Below are 5,358 nucleotides of genomic sequence, written 5' to 3'. Positions count from 1 at the left end.
ATCCAGAGAATTTATGAAATCCTGAGCCTCCAACAGCGTTTCCCACATTATATTTAATTTGGTTGAAGAAGGGATTGAAGGAGGGTGAGGAATGCATGAAACAATAACATTGATTTAAAGGGACCTTGTGAAATTATTTTAGTAAATTTGATTCATTGTTTAGAGCAGACAAAGTTCATGAGTAAAGGAAGCTCTATTAGAAAGGTTTACCTGAAGAGCCATGCAGTAAATTAATATAGAAAATATCTCTTTAAATGTCATATACACCTGCCAGAAACCCATTCTTAAAATCCTTCTCCAGACCTTATCCAGCTAAAACTGCACACAGGATGCAGGATAAAAGTACAGTGTTCATTTTAGGAACAGAGCCACAGAAAGTTGAGATATATGACCTTGATGGGATTTGAATGTGCTTTGTAGCAGTTTTATTATCCCCAAGGTCTTTGCACACCAGTTGGTAAAAGTTCAATAGAATTTGGTTATTATTTATACTAATCACATAGCATAAGTGTTAATAATTAAAAAGGTTGGTCTTTTAAGCTCAAATCTCTCTTCTGATTTGAAGTGCATATATGAAACAAATACACTGAACAGAGAGAACAAAACAGAGGCTTAAAAAGTATTTGGACATTTGTTCCTTTTTTATTCCTTTTTAATAGGATCTGTGAACTATTGTATAGGAATTATTAACTACTTGCACAGCTTTTTTATGCTCACAAAAGTATTTCTAGAAAGGGTCATGGGTATACACGTGAACACATTATATCACATTTATGCAACTGGCTTGAAAATATTCTGTGGGTTAGTGGAAAAAAACAGCCAACATCTGTGACTGACACTCTTTAGTAGCCAAGAACCTAAACTGCAAAAATAAACCACTGAACTTGTTTCAAGACATAAGTAAGAAGGAAGACAGTTCAGAGATGAAATTATATTTAAAGCAACTTGAATTCTGGTTGAATTCACCTGTGTTCACATCTTTTCATATTCATAAAGCTTTGGTGGTAATCTAGGTAGCAAAGTCAAAACACTTATTTCAGCCTGCTGTGAGGCAGGGACCTTGTTCATCCAGTCAGGTGAACAGCAGCTAAAGTATTTGATTACAAGTCAGACTCAGAATTGAAAATTCATTGGAAAGCAGTCTTATTTGATTATTCTCCTTTGTATTCCCTTGTGATATTAGCTGGATATTTTCAGGCACAGATATATTCCCCAAACCAGGTCAAGGACACTGCTGAGAGAACCTAGGATTTGGCAAATTCTGTTTGACCAGCTCTGCAGATTTGAACAAATCCAAGTCTGTTCATGAATAATCTGCAAATACAGAAGGAGGCTAAATTTGTCAAACAAATTCTTAACTCTACAGTGTTTGCCCAAAGCTACTCCCTTGTTCCAAATGCCCATTAGTCTCAGCTGGTGTTCTTTATGGACTCACTATGGGAAAAAGTCCACACTGGGAATGATTGAGGTGCTATGAACTTCAGAGTAAAGAAGCTTACTCCAAGCTTCTGTGCTTGTATATGTGGATTTGACTCTGGTTAAATGCTGGTGCTTCTGCAGTCTATCACCTTTACACAACAGGAACAGTTTAACTTGAACAAAGGAAAGTCACTGAAATGAAGAAGTCTCAGACCCTGTGGCTCAGCAAGCCTAGGACTATTCCCTTATGTCTGACCCTCAGACCCAAAGGCCAGCCAGCAAGCCAAGCAGACCCTCTCCCTATCCCAATATGTGCTGCTGTGTTCCACATGTGTGTAAGTGTGCAGAGCCACCCATGTTTCTACTGGCTTCTCCAGGTACTGTCTCATGATGGAAAGCAAGTATCCATCAGCCTATGTCTGTCAGCTGAGGAGACACACAGACCACAGGCATCCTTATGTTGGTCCCTGCAGTGATTGAAAAACAATATATGATACTCAGTATTCTTGTTTCTTTTTTCTTTTTTTTCCATTTTGCTCATGCTTGACAGGCAGTATGAAAACTAATATTTGTATTATTTACTGCTATGGAGCTCTCCAATACAACAGAGCTGCAATTTTAAGTTAGAAATGTATTGCTTCAACTTTAGCAGCAAGTATATAATCCATCTCTTCTTTTTCTTACTTTGTTTCTCATTTAGATGGGATGTGACTCTAATTTTGGGTAGTTTCCTTGCCTTCTGTGATGCCTGGATAATGTCTTTAATTTGGGTATTAGACTGATCTAGTTAATTGATCATAGCATACTCTCAAGGCCTCACTAAAGCTTTCATGGACTTCTTACACGGTACTTAGCATAACTGTTCAACTGGCAGAAAGAAAGTCTTATCTTCTCTCCCCAGAGGTAGCTAATCTAGCCTCTAAATCTAGTAAAACTTGGAGCAACTATTGAAAAACTACACAGAATGTCATAAGATCCACAAGAAAACTTTTCCCTTCTAGTTTTCAATTACTGATTAAGCCTTGTTTTCTATTTCTTTTTTTTTTTTTTCCTAGTAACAAATGGTGACTGATGAAAGCTTTTCACTGCAAATCAAAGGCATTCATCCTGTTTTCTGTAAAAATTGGGGTAGTGACAAATCCACAAATGCTTTGCCTAAATCTGTTCTTTGGAAGAGCTACAGCTTGGCCTAATGTATGTGTTTGAACACCATAATATATTTTATCCACTGCTGGACACTAAAAACAATTACAGGAAGAAGTTTAGCTTAGTGCTTAAGCAGACTAGACCCCTGCTTTCCCTAGTTTGGCTCTGCCACTGAGGTTTTAAAGGTAATTTACAGTTTTGGAGGCATTCATTGTTTGAAACCTAAAGGGTCCCTGTGTTTGGAAAGCAGAATATAAAATGCACACGAGTTAAAGATCAAATTTTAAGGCTACTCTAAAGCTCCTGCAAAGCACTGCCACTGATTTCAGCAATCTTTGTGTCATTTTCTCAGGCCGTTACTTTTGTGGCTATCAGTTGGTAGCAGAAGACAGATGAAACGAATGCTTTGGACAGGCAGCACAGTTAAGTGGAGCTACAGGTCAGAAAATTTATGTTCTGACCCTGCATCTGCCACCAATGCGAGCCCTGACAAATCGCTACATCCCTCTCCATCTCAGAGGTAAAATGGGATAATACTTACCCACCTTTTAAGGTACTGCACTTTGCTCTCCACCAGCAGTAATCATTCTATGACTAGGAGGCTCAATTATTTGAAATACTTTGAGATGTAAAATGGGCTGAAAGTATGAAGTGTTATCATTAATAATAATAATGAAAGTGCAAAAAAAATAATTTCCAATAAATTAGCGCAGAACCACAAATCAGTTCCAATCTTGTGGGTTTTAAGCATAGCATTTCTTCCCAAGGGCTACAGTGTGATCTTTCCCCCTTCATTCATTTCAAGCAACAGTTAGGTTCAGATTGCTTTTTAAATATTTAATAACTGCTTGGGACATTTTATTTTATGGTAATTCCACATCATGCATCCCTGGGCTTCCTAATTCAGCACCATATTTTAGAACAAACAAAGCCAGTTAATTCCTCTGTGTGTAGATCAGACAACCAACCCTCCCTTGGAGTTTCCTGAAGGTCAAGTAAAACATCCAAAGGAGATTTTTTCATTTTTCACACCCTTCTTTCCACCCACCATCAAATCAAGCAAAGCTTCTCTTAATCATTATCAGGGAGACAAAAAGTTATAGTGCAGAGCAATGGACCGGAATTTCACACTCCATTTGCACAATAACTCTGAGGGCTGCTAATGTGCTGTTTGCTTTTTAGCAGGCATCTCTGCAGTCATCACTGAAATGCATTTTGGCGCTGCTCCCAGGGCAACTTAACTATTTATGACAGCTTGTCTTGAAGTGCCTACACGAACATTAGGATGTCCATGGCAATCTGCAAATTGACCCATCCACATGGCATTTGAGATCAGATGGAAAGAGCTTTAATAATGTAATGAAAGTTAGGGTAGACATCATTTCTAATTTATCTTTTTCACTTTCTCTCCGATTTTCCATCCCGTCTCTTGGCCAGGATATGTCAAATTATTAAATCCTCCCATATTAAGAGATGCTAATGATCCCTCTCTCACTTGGACTGCCTTTTATTACACATTCAGTCAGACAATAAAGGGGAAATGTAAACTCTCACCCTATGTAAACCATTTTCCTCCAGAGAGTGGACCTGCTCCACCAGACCCAGCTGTTTGCTTATTGTCCAAGTTGAGTGATGCATGAGTAATTTAAAAGGCAGACATTCTTCCCGACAGCTTTCATTTTCATGCTGCTCCAGAGTTCAGAGGTGGATTTTATTCTTCAACCTTTATTTCAGCTTCTTATTCTCCCCTAGAAGCAAACCTGCCTAATAAAACAACATTTTCAGACACACCTCATAACAGAGAAGAAAAGAATCCCATTCAACTGAGATCCAACTCCAGCCTCCAGCAGGAATGAGGAGTTATGTCTGGGAGGTTCACCCGGGTGTGAGAGGTCACAGCTCCTAACTCTGTTGATGATTTATTCACAGGGCAGTTGCAGTTAAGTCACCTCACCTCATCAGGCCATACTTTTTTTCTTAAAGATTGATGTGTATCAGGAGCTGTGAGAGAGGCAATTTGCTACAGAAAGTTAGAGCAGAGGAAGATAGAGAAAAAGAATGAGTTACTTCCCATCTTTGCACCTTTGTTTCCCTTAACCTGGTTTGACTATAAATATTTTCTGTAGATATTGGCTTTAAATACATGGCTGTGTAGTGCACATTGGAATTTACCCCACGACCCATCTCCTGAGGTGATAATTATCCTCCTCTCTCTCTCCCACAGGGTTAACAATATTCTCACATCCCTCTTTGCTAGGACCTTTCCTTCCATGGATACCAGTCACCTTTTCCCTCCAATTCTCAGTCTGATTAGCATAATTAAATTATGTTAGAGTCTCTGATCCCAGCTTGCTCTCTGAAGTTTATCAGGAGATTCTAATAAAATACAGTCTCTAATAAAAGTCTTTCTTTATAGTCATTAACCACAAACACACGTGTTTAAGTCTGTTTATATATGTTTTTTACAAGGGTCCATAATACCATTATATCATCCAGCAAAATGTGACCTCAGCTTCTGTATGGTCTCCATGTCCAACAGTGCTGCAAAAATGTTCCTAACTTAAGAAATACAGAGGCCTTCAGGAAAAAAGAGGTTTTTATTAGGTCCCTTTACAACAACCCCCCGTATATTTCAAGGTGTGATTGGTTTCCAAGTTAAGGTGTAGGTCTGTGAAAGCACAGTAGAAGAGCTGTGCGCTCTGAGAAGGTGCCTGTCGACACAAGTTGCCTTAACTTGTTCTACCACTGCTGTCGTTGGTGCCACTCCACAACTGCTGACATCACCTGCCACAA

At 38.8% G+C, this 5,358-nt stretch overlaps 1 long non-coding RNA gene across 1 annotated transcript; it reads right to left on the bottom strand.

Annotated features, from left to right (window-relative positions):
• Window positions 1–1,162: 1,162 nt before the first annotated feature.
• LOC310910561 lies at window positions 1,163–4,404 on the bottom strand. Its single transcript, XR_014590366.1, has 3 exons — window positions 4,120–4,404; window positions 3,111–3,203; window positions 1,163–1,314 (listed from the first exon to the last, which is right to left on the bottom strand). It is a non-coding gene; the product is annotated as an uncharacterized lncRNA (long non-coding RNA).
• Window positions 4,405–5,358: the final 954 nt, after the last annotated feature.

The sequence above is a fragment of the Zosterops lateralis genome (assembly GCF_965231275.1).
Source record: "Zosterops lateralis genome assembly, chromosome: 6".
In the NCBI taxonomy this organism is placed as follows: Eukaryota; Metazoa; Chordata; class Aves; order Passeriformes; family Zosteropidae; genus Zosterops; species Zosterops lateralis.
Note: the sequence above shows the minus strand (reverse complement) of the source record. Positions and strands in the feature narration are given on the sequence as shown.